This window comes from Sus scrofa, chromosome 5 (genome assembly GCF_054392235.1).
Source record: "Sus scrofa isolate SSC_HxYL_T2T_F1_AM1 chromosome 5, Sscrofa_HxYL_maternal_Yorkshire_Landrace_v2.0, whole genome shotgun sequence".
NCBI lineage: Eukaryota > Metazoa > Chordata > Mammalia > Artiodactyla > Suidae > Sus > Sus scrofa.
In genome coordinates this window covers 5,831,080-5,850,542 of record NC_139387.1, presented here as the reverse complement: position 1 = coordinate 5,850,542, position 19,463 = coordinate 5,831,080, and the positions used below count along the sequence as shown (strand labels likewise).

Sequence of the window (19,463 nt, the reverse complement as noted above, 5' to 3'; positions counted from 1 at the left end):
AAAAGCCAGTTCAGGAAGGTGAAAGCTGGAAGGGACCTGGGAGGCTGGCAACGAGCCTAGCCACAAGCAGGCAGGAAGGTGCCCACAGAGGCCGACCTTCCCTCCATACAGGACACGAGGTGTCCAACCATGCTGTCACTCCCAACCGGAATTTAAGGTCTGCTGTTCCTGCGCAGCCCCAGTGCCCAGAATTGTGCCTGGCACATGACAGAAGTTCAAATAGTTGTTCAATAAATGAACAGGGATTTGAGCCCACTGGAGTTGCATGCAAAAAATGTTTATGTCCATTGGGGGCTGGGATCTATTTTCATAAAATTCTGAGGAAGGTCTGAGACCCAAACACTGAGTGCTGGGTTCCAAGCACATATCTTAGAACACCAATCTCCAAAGTTAGGTGAGCAGGGCAGTAAAATTACAGAGCAAAATCTAATAAGGAGGAGAGCTTTCCTAGAAAAGAGAAGGCTTATCAGGGGCTGGCCACCACGCAATCAGCAGCTTAACAAGTGACAGGCCTCAGCCTTTTAAGTCTGTGGTTTGGATTCAGGAATGTATTTTGCATCTAGAGCCCCAGGTTAAGGAGGGAACAGGAATTTGCTGAATTTAAAAAAAAAAAAAGGAGTTCTCGTTGTGGCACAGTGGAAAGGAATCTGACTAGTAACCATGAAGTTGCAGGTTCAGTTCCTGGCCTTGCTCAGTTAAGGATCTGGCATTGCCATGAGCTGTGGTATAGGTCACAGACATGGCTCGGATCCTGCACTGCTGTGGCTGTGATGTATGCCAGCAGCTGTAGCTCTGATTTGACACCTAGCCTGAGAACCTCCATATGCCATAGGTGCGGCCCTAAAAAGCAAATAAATAAATAAAGGAGTTCCCTTGTGGCACAGTGGGTTAAGGATCCCATGTTTTCACTGCAGTAGTTCTGGTCACTGCTTTGATGAGGGTTTGATCCCTGGCCCAGGAATTTCCACATGCTGCACGCACAGCCCAAACAAAACAAAACAAATCACTCTACACAAGGAAGGCACCCTAGGAGAGAGACTAGTGAAGGTAAATGGGAATCAATGCCTCAGAGAATCAAGGAACCCAATGGAATTTCTTCACGATCCCTCAAATGTAAGCACCTTCTTTGCTCCCATGGAGCCTTTAGACCCTCCTCCTGTCTGAAGCTGGTATGGACTCTGTCTGAGCTCCCAACCTTGCTTCCGGTTTACGACTCAGCCCCGTCACACTGGGGCCTCCATCTCTCCAACACGCCCTGACCCTTGAGGAGGCACACAGATGCCAGAGAGGAGAGACACCGAACAACAAAGAAAGTAATAGGTAACAATAAACATCTACGGAGCTCTCCCCTGGAAAGAACCCTTTTTTAAGACGAGCAAGCTCTTTAGATCACTAAATGATAGTACTGTTAGTATTCAGTGATTGAGGAAATCTGGATTACAAAAGGCTACTATAAATTCAAGCTTTAAGAGTTGCTGTAGTGGCTCAGCAGTAAGGAATCTGACTAGTATCCATAAGGACATGGGTTCAATCCCTGGCCTCGCTCAGTGGGTTAAGGCACTGGTGTCGGTGACAGACACCACTTAGATCCTGCATTGTGGTGGCTGTGGTGTAAGCCACCGGCTATAGCTCCAATTCAACCCCAGCTTGGAAACTTCCATATGCCACCAGTGCAGCCCTTAAAAAAACAAACGAATAAAAAAAGACAAAAATAAATAAATAAATTCAAGATTTAAAATGAATTAGTGTAGTTCCCATCGTGGCTCAGTGGTTAATGAATCCGACTAAGAACCATGAGGTTGCAGGTTCGATCCCTGGCCTTGCTCAGCAGGTTAAGGATCCGGCGTTGCCGTGAGCTGTGGTGTAAATTGCAGACGTGGCTCAGATCCAGCGTTGCTGTGGCTCTGGTGTAGGCCAGTGGCTACAGCTCTGATTAGACCCCTAGCCTGGGACTCTCCATATGCCGCAGGAACAGCCCTAGAAAAGGCAAAAAGACAAAAATAAATAAATAAATAAATAAAAATAAAATGAATTAGTATTTTATTAATCATAATCACAGCATCATTTTGATACAGTAACATATAAATATTTTGTGTCTGCATGTCTTTGTGTCCTGGGGCAATAAAAAAAAAAATCCACCTATAAAATATGCATGGCAGGTACAGCCCTAAGTGAGCAGTCCTTTTGTAATCACCCCTTAATGTCCTAGAGGACCAGGGTCCCTGTGAGGAACCACCAATGGACTAAAGAGAGAACCACCAGGCAGATCTGGGTCTGAGGAGTTAATAAGTTGAGCCTGTTTCCTCAACTGTAAAGTGGGAATCAAAGAGTCATACGGCAGGACAGCTGGGAGGCTGAGAGGCACACAAAGGCAGCACTAAATGCAGCAAAGTACAGCAATGCCCCAACCAAGTACAGGACACCTATTCATTTACCCAGTCCTCACAACAATTCTATCATTATCCCCATTTTAAAGGTGAGGTAACTGAGGCACAGGGAGATGCAGTAACTTGCCCAAGGATCCACAATAAACTGCAGAACTGGAATTCAAGCCCAGGCAATCTGCCGGCAGAGCTCCTTGCATAATAAACTCACCACAGACACCCACAGCACACAGCACACCAGGTTGGACCATGGCCAGAACGCAGCAGGGCTTGTCCCTGACCCGCTGCTCCAAGAGGACCTTCTACAAGGGAAAGCTACCTGGGACCAGGTCACAGCCCCAAAAGCCAGCCCTTCATCAACAGCAGGAGCCTGTAAAGGGACTGGGGAGCAGGGCTTTGCAGCCTCTACGGGTACTGGCAATTTGCCACCTCCACCCCAGGGAGAGAAAGCCCCTTCCTCTTATCCATCTCCTAGGAGTTCTGGGAGAGCTGACAGAGTTCACCTCTTTTTTAAATGTTTTAATTATAGTTGATTTACAATGTTCTGTCAATTTCTGCTGTACAGCGAAGTGACCCAATTTTATATACATATAATATATATATGTATATATTTATATATTCTTTTTCTCACATTATCCTCCATCATGTTGCATCACAAATGATTAGATGTCGTTAGTTTCCTGTGCTACACAGCAGGACCTCATACTTATTCACTCCAAATGCAACAGATTGCATTTACTAACCCCAAACTCCCAGTCCATCCCACGCCCTCCCCCTCGGCAACCACAAGTCTGTCGTTCTCCATGTCCATGAGTTTGTTTCTTTTCTATAGAAAGGTTCATCTGTGCCATATATTAGATTCTGAATATAAGTGATATCATATAGTATTTTTCTTTCTCTTTCTGACGTACCTCACTTAGTATTAAAGTCTCTAGTTCCATACACGTTACTGCAAATGGCATTATTTTGTTCTTTTTTATGGCTGAGTAGTATTCTATTGTGTATTTGTACCATATCTTCTTAATCCATTCATCTGTCAATAGACATTTAGGTGGTCTTGGCTATTGTGAATAGTACTGCAATGAACACAGGGGTGCATGTATCTTTCTGAATCAAAGTTTTGTCCAGATATATGCCCAGGCGTGGGATTGCTGGATCATATGGTAGTTCTATATCTACTTTTCTGAGGTACCTCCATACTGTTTTCCATTGTACCAATTTACATTCCCACCAACAGTGTTGGTGGATTCTCTTTTCTCCACCCCCCTCCAGCATTTGTTATTTGTAGACTTACTAATGATGGCCATTCTGACCAGTGTGAGGTGGTACCTCATTGAAGTTTTGATTTGCATTTCTCTACTAATTAGCGATGTTGAGCATTTTTTCATGTGCCTGTTGCGCATGTGTATGTCTTCTTTGGAGAAAAGTCTATTCAGGTCTTCTGCCCATTTTTCAATTGGGTTGTTTTTTTTTTGCTGTTGAGCTGTGTGTACTTTGGAGATTAAGCCCTTGTCCGTTGCATCATTTGAAACTATTTCCTCCCATTCCATAGGTTGTCTTTGTGTATTTTTGTTTGTTTTTTTATGGTTTCCTTTGCTGTGCAAAAGCTTTTAAGTTTGATTAGGTGCCATTGGTTTATTTTTGTTTTTATTTCTATTGCTTTGGGAGACTGACCTAAGAAAACATTTGTATGGTTGATGTCAGAGAATGTTTTGCCTATGTTCTCTTCTAGGAGTTTTATGGTGTCTTGTCTTACATTTAAAACTTTAAGGCACTGTGGAGTTCCTGTTGTGGCTCAGTGGTTCATGAATCCGACTAGGAACCATGAGGTTGCGGGTTCGATCCCCGGCCTTGCTCAGCGGGTTAAGGATCCGGCGTTGCCGTGAGCTGTGGTATAAGTCACAGACGTGACTCGGATCCTGCGTTGCTGTGGCTCTGGAGTAGGCTGGCAGCTACAGCTCCGATTAGACCCCTAGCCTGGGAACCTCCATATGCCTCGAGAGTGGCCCTAGAAAAGGCAAAAAGACAAAAAAATAAATAAATAAATAAATAAATAAATAAAGCTGTGCACGGTATGAGGATGTGTTCTAGTTTCATTGATTTACGTGCAGCTGTCCGATTTTCCCAGCACCACTTACTAAAGAGACTGTCTTTTTCCCATTTTATAATCTTGCCTCCTTTGTCGAAGATTAATTGACAACAGGTATCTGGGTTTATTTCTGGGTTCTCTATGAGTTCACCTCTTGAGAGTAGGCCTCCACCTCTTCCAATCATACCGCTAATATTAAGTTTCTGTAAGGCAGGGATTTAAAGGCTTGTGTTTTTTCCCCCTACCTCTTTACCTATTAATAAAAAGAACACAGATTTTCTTTTTTTTTTTAATTTTTTATTTTATTTATTTTTTCCGCTGTACAGCATGGGGACCAAGTTACACCTACATGTACACATTTTTTTTCCTCCCCTTGATCTGTTGTGATATAAGTATCTAGACATAGTTTTCAATGTTACACAGCAGGATCTCATTGTAAATCCATTCCAAGAGCAATAGTTTGCATCTGATAACCCCATGCTCCCGATCCCTCCCACTCCCTCCCACTCCCTCTCCCGCCCTGGGCAGCCACAAGTCTATTCTGGATTTTCAATTATTTCTTTTTTCTTTTTTGCTTTTTAGGGCCACACCTGCAGCATATAGAAGTTCCCAGGCTAGAGGCTGAGTCAGAGCTGCAACTGCCAGCCTACGCCACAGCCACAGCAACTTGGGATACAAGCTGCATCTGTGACCTACACCACAGCTCAGGGCAACACCAGATCCTTAACCCACTGAATGAGGCCAGGGATCAAACCTGCATCCTCATGGATACCAGTCAGGCTCTTTACCACTGAGCCACGACGGGAACTCCCTCAACTATTTCTAAATTTTATGAGCTGCAAGTTCCTAGTGGAAGTTGTAGACAAAAAAGAAGCACAAGTACTCAGTAGCAATTCTGGAGTTCATGCTGTGATGCAATGGGATCAGCAGCAGCATCTCTGGAGCACTGGGATGCAGGTTAGATTCCCCTGGCCTGGGAACTTCCACATGCCATGAGTGCAGCCAAAAACAAAACAAAATAAAATAAAGGGAGGCAGTGAGGGAGCGTCCTGTGATCTAGAGATTAGGATTCAGTGTGTTCACCACTGCAGCCCAGGTTCAATCCTTGGCCTGGGAACTGAGATCCCACGTTAAGCCACTGCGCACCATAGCCAAAAATACATACATACATACATACATATGTAAATAAATAAATAAATAAAAGGGAGCGATGAGACAGACTAGCCCACCTGCAATCAAGCAACTTCAAGCCCACACCTGCAAGAAAGAAAGAAATCCAAAAGAGAGAATAACAAAAGTCTGGAACTTACTATACCAACCACTTTACTCAGTTTTCATAAAAGGAGATATATTGCAAGATTCCAATAATCCAAACGAATTATTTTTTCCCATGACTTCTGCATGGCCAAGACTACTTTCTGGCCCCACTGCAAGGCCCTTTTTCTGTGGGCCCCTCAGGCAAGGCCCACCTCTAGGCTCCATCAACTGGCCCCAGTTCTAAGCTAGAGGAACTTGATGGGACAACATGCGCCTGTCCAACCCAGAATAAAGCAGGGGTCAACGGCTGCTAAGGAATTGTGCCTCATGGTTCAAAAGTCTATGTTCTGAAACAAAGTAGCCCCATCCATTCCATGCCACACCTTGGGGCAGTGGGGCAGAGGTTTCTCAGGAAATAAAAGGCAAAACATGGACAGGACAAAGGGAAGCTAAGAGCGTGTGCCAGTAGGGCTTGGCAGTGACCATCTAACTTGGTTGAAAAGCCCTAAAGATGCCTTGGGGTTTCCATCCAGCCTCTACCAGAGCCTTCACCACACACACAACCTACAGCTCAGCCAATTGCCCAGGCAACAGCCAACTTAGCCATGTTTAGGCATCTGTGGAAACCAGGGCAAAGTACAATTTCCATACCTGTGATAAAAACATAGACTGCCAAGCAAGAGCAAAGCACTACTCTAAAATTTGGGTTTATTGACAGAATAAACAGGGGTGGGGAAGGGAAGCAGGAAGCTAGGCAGCACCTAGCTGAGCCAATGCAGTTAGACTAGCCCTAGAGTGATGGCATGGAAAACCCACCTGTGCCTGAGAAACAAAACTCTTGTTGTGCTTCTGGGTTGTTTGTGATTATTTCCTCTTATTTCTACCTTGGTATGTAAAAATGTCTTTCGTTTTGGTGTGAACATCAGACTTTCTTAGCTAGGATAAGAGGAACCAAAAAAAGAGGAGTTTCTGCCCATGATGGGGCCAGAAAACAAAAGAGGAAGCAGCCTCCTGGGGGTGGAAGAGTGAGATGGAGGCACAGCAGGAATCCAAGGGAAGGGACTTGAGGGTGAGAGCTGAGGTCTGGCCACTGCTCACCACCTAGGGCCCTCCTCGTTCCTGCTAAGCACCTTTTCCTTTGCAGACCCTATAAAATGAGCCACCAGAAAAACAGGACTCCACTCAGTCTACACACAGGTGTATACCTAAGGGACAGGAGAAGTTGAAAAAGCCAGCCCATGGTGAAGGAACCAGGTAAAGAATACAATGATTTCCAAACAGAAAAACAAACAAGCCCCCCTCAAAAAAAATTTTTAAAAAAGCATAAGCACCAACAGTATAAACTTCCCAATACTTCTCTGTTTGCTTCTAGCTAAAAAACTAGGAATGTCCGTGACAGCAGCATCTAGAAGCTACACAAGATCCATCCCCCAGGCTGTCCTGATTTGTGAATGACACCAGCAAAAACAACCTTGCATGGTCTCTCCCAATATGCATATTTCAAGTGAGGAAAAGAAAACAAGTTCTGAGAGAGACTGGTTTAGAGAATCACGACAGCTGAATTGATAAAGGAATGCAACCACAAACACTCACAGCCTTGGGAAGGTACGGCATTAGTTCAGGTGATCCACAAAGAAAGTACTAAGAACTTTTTCAAAGACTGTTTCTTGCTTATGAAAGTAAACCATGTCGTTCTCAAGTAAAATGATATCCAGAAACCTAGAAGGAACTGTGACTCATTTAAGAAAAACTTACAAAAAAGTTTATCTCACAGATACTTGGAAGCTCTAAAGGCCAAAGCATTTTATTTCATTTTAAAGAGAGAAAAAAAAAAAAACCTCAATTTTTTTCATCCATAAAATATCAGAAAGATAAACCCAGAAGCAATAGAGGAGGCTTTCAAAACACTCTAAGATACGCATTGTCTTTTAATCCAAGATTTCTATTTCTGGGAATTTTATACCCAGGAACTAATTAACATATGAAATTGTAAACTGTGAATTCATCTATAATAGCCAAAAAAAAAAAAGTGGAAATAACCTAAAATGTCCATCATCAAGGGAATATTTTAATCTCATTACATTAACAATACTGTACAACCACTAAAAATCTTTTTTTTGGGGGGGGGATTTTAGGGCCTCACCCACAGCATATGGAAGTTCCCAGCCTAGGGGTCAAATCAGAGCTGGAGCTGCTGGCCTACACCACAGCCACAGCAACTCGGGATCCAAGCCCAGTCTGCAACCTATATAACTCATGGCAACACTGGATCCCCAACCCACTGAATGAGGCCAGGGATCAAACCTGCATCCTCATGGATACTAGTCAGATTCGTTTCCTCTGTACCACAATGGGAACTCCTAAAAAAAAACTTTTTTTTTTTGTCTTTTCTAAGGGCCACACCTGCAGCATACGGAGGTTCCCAGGCTAAGGGTCGAATCAGAGCTGTAGCCACCAGCCTATGCCACAGCCACAGCAACGCCAGATTCGCCAGATCCGACCCGTGTCTGCGGCCTGCACCACAGCTCACAGCAACGCTGGATCTTTAACCCACTGAGCGAGGTCAGGGATGGAACTCGCAACCTCATGGTTCCTAGTCGGATTTGTTAACCACTGCGCCACCAAGGGAACTCCTAAAAAAAACTTTTTAAAGACAATGATAAAAATATGGGAAATTTTTGATACAATATTTCAGAGAATCTTAATACAATTGTAAGAATGTAGATTGATGAAAAGGAGACAGGCCCATGCAGCCAGTGCAGGCTTCAAATTCTCTCCCCTATTTACAATCTTGATGACCGTGGACTAAGCACATGATCTCACTCCCTGCAGTACCCTCATGTTCAAACTAGTAACCTCAGAGCCTTAGTGTTGCTGTGAGGACAGACAGAGGCAAGGCCGTTCTCTTTTCTGAAGCTTAGAATAAAGCACTCAGTAAGTAGGTGGCAGCTACTGCTTCTAAGATAACATTAAAAACTCTATACATGTAGAGGGTAAAACACAAAGAGCTTTTTATTCAAAAAACTCTATTTTCTATGTTGTATCTTCAATTTTTAAAAGACCTATAAGACAAGAAAGCAAAAAAAAAAAAAAAGGCTTTTGACACAAAATGACAATTACAAGCATAAAAACAAACATCTGCTCTCATTTATTTGCACAAATGATCTTCATTTGATATCATAATATCAACAAAACATGAAGCCCTTTCACAATTTTACATAGTGCAAAATGAATGCTTTACAGAAATGTCATTTCTTCTCCCCTAAGTAAGTGCTTTTTCAATAACACGACAGCTTTTCGAATATAGCTAGGAGTTCCCGCTGTGGCGCAGCAAAACGAATCCAACTAGTATCCATGTGGACTTGGATTTGATCCCTGGCCTCACTCCATGGGTTAAGGATCCAGCATTGCCATGAGCTGTGGTGCAGGTCTCCAACAAGGCTACGATCCTGAGTTGCTGTGGCTGTGGCGTGGGCCGGCAGCTGTAGCTCCAATTTGACCCCTACCCTGGGAACTTCCATGTGCCATGGGTGCGGCCCTAAAAAGCAAAAAAAAATGTAGCTAGTGAAAGGCTAGGCAAGAGCACTCCCACCACTTAAGCCAGGAGCTCTGGAGTCACAGCAGAGCTGTTTAGAAGCCTTTTCCTTTTGTGCCCTTATCTTTCCCAATGCATAAATTATTGCAAACTTTTAGATTATCTTAAGTTAGTTGTAGGCATGGACCCTGTCTTAAAAAGACCACATAACTTGCCTCTTTTCTAGGTTTCTGGGAGGTGGGGAAGGAAGATTAACTTAAAATTTTTCTTCATATTTGAGGGCAAATGACTCAGAATCCACTTATTCAATACAGCAAAATAAGTGAAGTGAGCATAGCTTCAGAGGCAGACTGAGGGTCTGCTCTGCCAGTGACCCTGTGAAGGTCATTTCATCTCTCAGAGCTTGGTTTACTCATGGGTAAAGTGGAGTTAACTCTACTTTTTTTTTTTTTTTTTTTTTGTCTTTTGTCCTTTTAGGGCCACACCTTCGGCATATGGAGGTTCCCAGCCTAGAGGTCTAATCAGAGCTGTTGCTGTCAGCCTACGCCAGAACCACAGCAACACCAGATCAGAGCCACATCTGCGACCTACACCTCAGCTCACTGCAAAGCCAGATCCTTAACCCACTGGGCAAGCCCAGGGATCGAACCCACAACCTCACGGTCCCTAGTCGGATCCGTTTCCACTGTGCCACGAAGAGAACTCTGGAGTTAACTCTATCTTGTTGCAAGAATTAATAAGCAGGAGTGTAGAGCTTCTTGTATGGTCCCTCAGAAACCCCAACATCCAGAGGCCTGTCTGTCCCAGACGGCGACCCCACCCTGATCCACCCTCCCCTCAGCCGGCTTCCTCACTGGCTTCCCAGGCTCCTTAGCTGACGACATCTTCACTGGCACAGAGGGCACAATGGCCTCCTCAATTAAAACATCAGCATGTCCAAGCTAAACAGGGCCCAGGTAGGCCAGCTCCATCCTACAGCAGTCAGCCAGCTACCAAACCCACTAATAGCAGGCCTGGAGGTCCACGTGAGGTACGGAGCCTGCTCTGTGGTTCCTCTGACGACCGCAACTCACAGACTTGGCACACGCAGTTGGCGACAACATAATTGGATACGATGGAACATAAATGTAGTTTAAAATATGAAAACGTTCACAAACTATGGTTTCAGTATCACTTTACAATAATAAAATTTCATTTATGCGAAGGAAACTTCAAAGCACTAGACACAGTTTATTCTGCATGATAAAGACCACCCTGCAGGCCCCAGCGGAGACCCCCTAACTATGCTCTCTGGGAGCCTGGGACTTGGGCTGAGGCCCACATGGGGTCCTGGCTGGCCAGCCTCAGGCAAAACCACCAACCCTCCAGTCCTCCCTCTTATCCTCCTCTGAACAGTGAAAGAAGGGAGCAAACCAACAAGACTGTTCTGCAAACAAAATGAGGGCTATGGGAAAAGTCCCCGTAAAATGAAAATGCTTAAAAACAAAGCTGTTTTTATATATGTTTATTTTCATCACAGTTATTACTTAAATATTAATTCTAAAAGTAAAAGGTGGATGTCCTTGGTAGTGCAGCAGGTTAAGGATTCAGTATTGTCACTGCTGTGGTGGGGGTTCGGTTCCTGGCCTGGAAACTTTCCCTTGCCATGGGGATGGCCAATTAATTAATTAATTAATTAAAATTAAATAAATAAAATTAAATACAAGTAAAAGGGTAATGGAACAATTTGGAAATGAAGGAGAAACTTTCCATAATTCTGCAGCCTTAACTACCATAGTCACCGTGTATTATTTTAATATTTTACACGTGATGAGTGTATGTATCGCTATAATTTGCCTTTTCAAGTCTTCATATTTTTCCTTACCTGAGTACAAGCCACTGTCACCATCACACATGGTTCCTTCCAATTCTGAGTCGCTAAGTCTAGTCACAATATCCATTCACCCCAGGGTCAGGCTTTCTATAACCTACGTAATATTCAACTCAAGCACAGAATTGCCAACCCAGACAGGAGCAAGCCCTCTGTGTGGCAGGACTGCCCTCAAAACCCAGAGAGAATAAGCAGTGGAGAGACAAGACAGGGCTTGTAAGTGGCAGGATGAGAGGGTATTCCATGCAAGGTCAGAAGCCTCATTCACGTCAACAACCCCAACAGCATCTCTGTGACCCTGAGGCACCAAGGAAAAGATCCAAGTATACTGAATACGCATAGGCTCAGAAAAGAGTAACACGACTTAGAAGGATTTTGAATAGAATTGGATAATAGAACATCAGTTTGAACCCTTTAAAGGTATGTTTCACTTAGCAAATTCTCTTCAGAAGACACTGCACTGTGATGCTGAAGTTATGAGCCAACACCATGGACCAGGCACAAGTGCTAAGCTCTCTGCGTCTGTGGTCCATTCCCTCACACTTCCCTCACTCAGACATATGAGAAGGGGGCTGTCAGTGTCCTGGTTTTGGAAATGTTGAAGCGTTTGTCCAAGGAAGAGCACGGTGACCTAGTAGTGGAGCTGGAACTCAAACACAGGGCTGCATGGCTCCCAAACCATGTAACCTCCTACACCTTACTTCACTATTCCCTTTTTTCTGCAGGAACTGGCAGTGAAAATGACATACTCTAACTGCCTGGATTTGTGAGCACAAGCCATATGGAAAGAGAAGCAGAACCCAGGCAGCTGCTGTATTATCAAGTAAAAATATAAACACAGGCAAAGAAACTAAGACTGATGCCAAGCCCATTCTGGAAGCCCCTCTCATTAGAGTTTAGCACTGCTTCCTAAGGATGTCCCCAGTTATCCTTGAGCCTCCAGCGACATAGGTAACCTTCGCTGAAATGAGCCACCTGAAGTATCCCTCCTCCCTCTGCATCCCTGACCTCTCACTTCTGTGCAGAGCTTCCACCTGCTGTGTGTACCACCCAGAAGTGACTCCCCGTTGAACTTCATCCTCCAAGAGGAGGTCCAAACCTGACACCCTGAAGCCTGCCCACCCAGTCATCCAGCCCTCCACCGTGAGGCCCCCTCACAGCCCCACATTCCTTACAACTCCGCGCCTCTGCCTGAGACGCCCCTTCCAGTCATCTCCACCTGGAGAGCACCTGCAAAGTGACAAATCACTCTAAAGTCACATCCCTGAAGGTCAGCTCTCTGCAGTGTCCTGAGGGCAGTCAGACCCGCCCTCCTGTCTGCCCCTAACTTCGCACACACGCCTATCCGCTACTGTCACAAGATGGGAATGCTTCTAAGAACCCGCCTCCTGACTAAGAGTCACCATAATCTTGGGATCCCAGAACTGTGAGTAGAGCCAAGCGTCAGGGGCGCTGCGTACACAGTGGCCAGGAAGGCTCCCTTTGACCCCCCTTGCCCACTTCTGCTCACCCACATACACTCCCTCCAAACACTCAGCCCTGGGAGTGAAACTTAAATAAAAAGCAAGTACTTCAACACAGCAGCCTAATGGAGTTCCCCAGCTGACTACTGACAGCTCTGCCACTCTATCAATATTTAAATCACAGACAACAGGCCACTGGAATAAAAGAGCCTAGCGATGCAAGTTTCCTGGTCAGAGAAGGGCCCATAAATACTAGCAGAGATAATGAAGGAGGCGTTGTGGCAGGTTATATAGTTACCTGGATGCCACTCCTGCATGGTGGCCGAGGCCTGGAGTTTACACTTCAACCTGGGCCTTGACCTCTGACAGCCTCATCACCTGACCAGACTTCTACATTCTGATGATTTCCTACTGCTTCATGTTCAGCCTTCACTGCCTGCCTTTAGCCTCTACCAAGTCCTCTCTCTGGTGAGCAATTTGCCTAGGGAAGCTGACACATGACGTCAGGGTTTATGTTCAGTGTCAGTGAGGCTGTGCACGTCAGCCTCCTCCTCTCCAGTGTTCTCAAGAAAGGCACCGTGCAATGAGCAAATACCCTTTCCCATGCCTGGAGAGTGAATGATGTCGGCCAGTCTCCTTACCAGGATCAGACACAACATATACCACCTCTGAGTGACACCTACCATATATCATTTCATTACCTCCATGTCCGATTATTCAAAACATCTTTATTACAACGATTCTTTCCATCAGTAACAAAGCATGTAAAATCTGTGAGGCTTTACAGTTTAGTACTCTTGCATATACAAGCCTGTCATATAACTAATACTCTATACTCTGTGAATAAACTGGGGGGGGGGAAGTCCCCCAAATAGTCAGAATCTGGCCAGAAGGCCACAAGAAGCCACTGTTAGACAGTCATGGTCATTGGCACAAACCACACCCAACTCTCAAACCCACCCGGTGGCTCTGGGCCCAGGGAGGGGCCCCTTAGGCTGCAGGGAAAGTCTCGTCTGTGAGGACATATTTGATAGAACAAGTCAAACATTTGGAATTTCACTTAGCATTTATTTCACAAGTTTCTCAAGCGCCAAGCAACTGAAAAGCAATCATCTCAATGTACTGGTTAATCGATAAACATTCAATAAGTCTGCTCAAAACACCCATGCCCCACAAACGTTTCTCTATGAAAAGTATGGCACAAAGAAATAACAAAAACAAAGTAAGTAACCTTTTGACAGGCAGAAAGGTGTTCAGTGATCCAAATTCAGACAAAAAACAGTCCTTTCAGTAGATGAACAAATATTTCCTCTGCAAGTGACACATTCTGGGATATTTACACTGCCAAACATAACTCATAATGACAACCACCAAGGAAGCAAAACCTAATGGAAAAACCCCAAGCTGGCGACCAGGAGCCCTGATGCTGATCCCAGGACAGGCTGCTGGCTGTGTAACCCTCCTAAAATGGCGGCAGGCCTGGTACCCCTTTCTCCATCCATCACCACTCACACCCCTCAGAAATGTTTTTGAGGACCAAAAAGGACAGGTGAAAATGCTTTGGGATGTGTCTTCTATAAATGTAGTCATCATTATTATTATTAGCTCAAAGACGACCAAGAAAATAGGATTACAGACTAACAGAGGCCAGAGGGAGCTAAGAGATGGGATGAGCCAGGCGTTACTAGTCTGGGGTCCAGCCTCTGATGCTGTCCCCAAGTGCGCTTTCTGGGAAGACAGCTCTAATTGCTATCAGATTCTCACAAGGTTAAGGACCTCTAAGGCCCTACTTTTACAAACATGAAAACTGAGACCTTAAGTTATGTGACTGAGGAAAGGGCTGGACAGAGCCGGGGCTCCTAGTCTCCATCCATGCTCCTTCCACTCCAAGTAGGAAAAAAGTCACATAAATCTCATATAGCCATGGAGTATGTTAATACAAACCACTGCACATGTGCCTTCTGAAGTTAGAGAAAATTTTCCATCCTTATCTTTCTCTCTTAAAGCCTTCTTGCTGAGGTCTTTGATCACTTAGACAGCATTCTATTCATTTCTATATTCTCATATCTTATTCTTTCAGTGCCTAATGTCAAGAAATACCCACATGGTGTTTTAATGTTGAAAATAAAGATTTTATTCTAGGAAACAAGAAAACTAAACTACATGGTGCTCTGTTTTATTAAGCAAACAGATAAACATACAATCATGGGAATAAATACAAGTTAACATAATTTAACTAAGGAGTTTTTGTCATTTGTGTTTTTAATCAAAATATCAAAACTTGTGCTCTTAGATGGCCACTGTCCCTCAAATAGTTACCTTTGGAAATATACATACGCCAAGAATGTTGCATTGTACAAAATACTTTGAAAACTCTTCTTTTTAAGATTGTCTCTAGTCAGTATAGCACAATCATCTGAAAACTAAAAATCTGAAGGAATTCCTACACAGCCATCCCAGGGACCACCACTAGGCCTATCAGGAAACAGGTTTCAGGCACTGACATGCTTTCAGGTATGTGAAGAATCATTCCAGGTCCATAAGGAAAGGTCTCCACCTGTGGAATGCAAACTGACTTCGTAACTAAGGCATGGCTGTGCTGCCTTCAGGCATGCAGCTGCACTTCCAAACAACCTAATTGGAAAAAAACTGAGCCAGCACTATCGCTCACGTGAATGTGGTCATTACCCAAATAATCTACAGGGTGGCCTCCACAAAGCCACGGGTACAATGTGATGGCAGATAAGGCAGGCCAAGCCAGATGCGAGGTTTAGGTGAGGGGGAGAGCGCTTGCTAAATGCTATTGTGATCTCTAGAGACAAGGCGCTGTTACTATTACTAAGACATCTGTGTCATCTTTTTGATATTCCATAATATCCTATAATCAACTGATGACCAGACCAGAAGGGAAATCTGAGCATCATGTCCTTAACTTGGTCTGCACAGACTTCCAAGTGAATAAAGAAATGAGAAAATTAAGGACAAATGTCCTTCAGCTCCCATCCCAGAAACTGCCTGGCCATCAAAAATCTAGACAGGGCATCCAGGACGGGGGAAAGCCAACAGCAGCAAGCTGTGTTCAAACCCCAGATACTATTTTTTACAAATGCATACTTTTAGACTGTTTAAATATTATGACCTACATCTTATAATTTGAAACTAAAAGTAATAAAGTTCCAGTTCCCCAAAAGCATGAGCTGAGAATGACATTTCCATTCAAATGAGTTTTTACTCTTCTCCAAAAAAAGTGGATTAAGAGTGCAGACCTAGTCGCTCATCCACTCCTCTGCTACATTACTTTCCAAAGTACTAAATATCACCAGTTTAACGGCCAATTTCTTTAAAGCTTCAAGACAATTGTCAGAAGGAAAACACACGACAGAAAAGTTTTTGATGCAGTGGGCTCATATCTCAACTAACAGAACCTCATTAAGGAGACTGTGAAACTCTAGAATTAAGTTTAAATGCACACAGATTATTGTTTCCCATGTGAATCCAGAGAAACCCCACTTGCACTGGCTCCCATTCAATGCCTCTATGGAGAGGCTCCAGGCGGGACTGGGAATCAAGTAGAATAAGAACTTTCACAGAATGAGAGTTTCTGCTGTGGATCAGCAGTAATGAACCTGACTAGTATCCATGAGGATGTGGGTTCGATTCCTGGCCTAGCTCAGTGAGTTAAGGATCCAGCATTGCTGTGGCTGTGGTGTAGGCTGGCAGCTGCAGCTCCGATTCAGCCCCCAGCCTGGGAACCTCCATTTGCCGCAGGTGCAGCCATAACATTTAAAAAATAATAGTAATAACCTTCAGGGAAGAAGGGGAAGAAGGGTTGGTTCCCTTGCCCTGGCTCCAACCTGACAATCCTGGGAGAGTTAAAACAGAACTTCAGCACAGTGGGATAACTGGAGAGGAAGCAACTGCAGAGAAAGGAAGGCATTTTTGTGAGCTCACCGCTTGCAACCTAGGTTTAAATTCTCTGGGCTGGTCTCCTGATTTTCATCAGGACAGCCAGGGAGTGTTTGGTAAACAGTGTAATGAGTAGTCGTGGAGACTCTGAGCAGCCAGCCCTCCTTAACCACAAAAACACAGGACAGTTGAGGTAAAAGAGAGAAATCAAGACCCAGGGACACACACGCCCCACCTGAAGGCCACCTTCCCTCAGGCACCCAACCCAAGAGCAGCATCCTCAAAGGCTGCAGCTCCGTGGGATCCCCAGGAGGCAGCGCTGCTCGCCCCCCCGACCACCTCCGTCTGAAACAGAAAACCAGCGTTTTCAGCTCCTGGAGCTAAAAACCCAACTGAGCCACTGAAACTGAGCAGCAGAAAGCACCCCCTCTCCGCTCCAGGCCTCTCCGGATGCCCCGGCAGGCTCGGAACCCTACGGGAGGAAGGGCGCTCACGTTGCTCCAAACGACAATCTGGGAAAACTCCCAGGGGCGACCAGCCTCTCCGGCCTGCGCCCCCAGCCCTAGGACCTGCTCGCAAAAGGGGCTGGCCACCCCCCACCCCTCTCCCCGCCCCCCGCCTCACCTACAACATAGAGCCTGGAGAGGGAGGGGAGGGTGGGAAGGAAGGAAATGGACGACGGTCATCAAAGGGCCCCAAATGAGCGCATCCGCATATGTGTCCGGGCTGCTCGGGCCGCCTCCGCCCCTCCAGGCCACCCTCGGACCCAGCCCTGCCCTCCTCTCGCCGGCGCTTACCCGGCCCCTCGGCTCCCACGCGGCTCCCCCAGCCGCCCGCGCTTCCCCCAGCGAACCCCGGCACCCCTCGACTTCCCCGCCTCCCCTCGCTAGGTCTCTCCTCAGGGCTCCCACCTGCCCTTCCGCAGCAGCCCTCTGACCCCGCGGGCCCCGCTCCCCAACTTCTCCCTCCAGAAGCCCTCACTCGAGAACTCGTCCGCTCCTCCGCGGCGCCGCCGCCGCCCCAACCCCGCACCCCCGGCCCCCAGCCTCCCGCAAGCACCCCACCCGCCCTCCGGACGCCCCGCGACGCGCCCTCGGGCGCCCTCCCTCGGCCCCCCCGACGTCCCCTGAACGCAGTGGCCCCTGAACACACCCCCTCCCACAGCGACAGGAAGTTCGCGCGCCGCCGGCGCGGCCCCTGAGGCTGCCCTCGGGCGCGGAGCGCGGCCGCGCCGCGGCGGCCTGACAGGGCTCGGGCCCGGCCGCCGACCAGCGCCCCGCGTCCGTCCGCGGCGCCCCAACCGTCGCGGTGGGCCCCTCACCTCGGCCGCCGCTCGCCTCTCAACACGCCGCTCACTCCGCTCCAGCCGCGACGGTGACTCCTGCCCCGGCTCCGACTCCGGCTCCGGCCCGGCTCCCGCCCTCGCTCCGGCCGCGTTACCCTGCCCTGCCCTACCCAGCCGCTGCCGCTTCTGCCGCCAGCCCAGAGCGCCCCGCCCCCGCCGCACCCGCTCTGCTCGCCCCATTGGCTGCAGGGCGCCGGGCCCCGCCCCACGGCCCTGTAGGCGTCCCTGATTGGGCCAGAGTAGTTCGGAGGTGGCACGCCCCCTAGCGCGCCAAAGGGGCCTCCCCTGGGCGTCATTGGCGACTTCCCCTGTCAATCAAATAGGGAGCGCCTACTTAACTGAGGAGAGGGCGGCCGGGGTCACTTTCCTGGAGTCCCTCCAAAGCTGTGATTCGCCAGGCTTACTCCCCGGAGCCAGAGTGTTTCGGTTTTTGCGGGCACCCAAGGGTGGGGGCCGCGCCAGGGTAGCACCGCACTTGATTGGGAATTCAGGGAAGTTAGACTTTCTGAAAGTTTCCTCTCCTACGGCATTCACAGAAGCCAAGGTCCTCAGGGCTTCGTCAGATTCACGCAGCAAGAATATATTCCACTTGAGCCGGCTTAGCTTAAGCAGGCCAGAGGTGGGGGGTGGTGAGTGAGTGTGTGTGTGTGTGTGTACACAAACCACGCGAGGATTTAGGAAACCCATGCCAGGTAACTTGCTGGGGGTGGCTCTACGTGAACAGAGGAAATAAATGGCAGATCCAGGATTAGAAACGCAGGTCAGCCGGACCCCAGGCCTGAACTGGTTCCACACCACCAACTTGATACCATCACGAGGATGGTACAGCAACACGGGACACGCTTAAACTAAAGGGTTAAAAGGAAAAGCCCCGTTCAAAATGTCGGACCCTCTAAAAACTGCTTCTACCTTTAGGTAAAGACTAGAAGAACGCGAACTCTTCTCGTGGACAGAAGAAACAGTGGTTTTCCCCTTTCTCAAGTATATCTGTTCTTGGGGGGGGGGATGAGTTTGGAATTTGGGATTAAAGTATACACACACTACTACATATAAAGTAGATAAACAAGAAGGACCTACTATATTGCATAGGCAACTTTTTTTGAATTTTATGATTTTTTATTTTTCCATTAGAGGTGATTTACAGTGTTCTGTCCATTTGTACTGAACAGCAAAGGGACCCAGATCATCTTTTTCTCACCTTATCCTCCATCATGTTCCATCACAACCGACTGGGTATGGTTTGCCCAGGGAACTGTTTTAAATATCTTGTCATAGCCTACAATAGGAAAGACTCTGAAAGATAATATATATACATATATATATGTCAGAATATATATGTCAGAACATACAAATGAGAATATATATGTATTCTGAATCACTGAATCTTTTTGCTGCACACCTGAAACATTAAAAATCAACTATACTTTAAACAAATCAAGTATTTGCTCTGCTGCATCATGGTTAATGATGATAAGTGAGAAAGATGAACCAGAAAGGCACCGCCATGTTGTGCAAGGACCAGCCACTGCCAAGAAGTCACTGCCTTCCTCTAGGGCTCAGCCTGCAGGGCCACTCTGCCACCCAGAACACCCAGAACAGTGTGTGCAGAGCCCA

The 19,463-nt window shown here is 46.5% G+C and overlaps 1 protein-coding gene across 12 annotated transcripts in view; it reads right to left on the bottom strand.

The window, feature by feature from the left end:
- The window catches only part of PACSIN2 (protein kinase C and casein kinase substrate in neurons 2), a 132,104-nt gene extending 114,124 nt beyond the window's left edge, over positions 1–17,980 (bottom strand). For all 12 annotated transcript variants that reach the window (XM_084955106.1, XM_084955111.1, XM_084955105.1 and 9 more), the window contains exon 1: positions 17,826–17,980. The gene's annotated coding sequence lies outside the window, so the exon portion shown is untranslated. The remainder of the gene's footprint in view (positions 1–17,825) is intronic.
- Between the last annotated feature and the right edge of the window lie 1,483 nt (positions 17,981–19,463).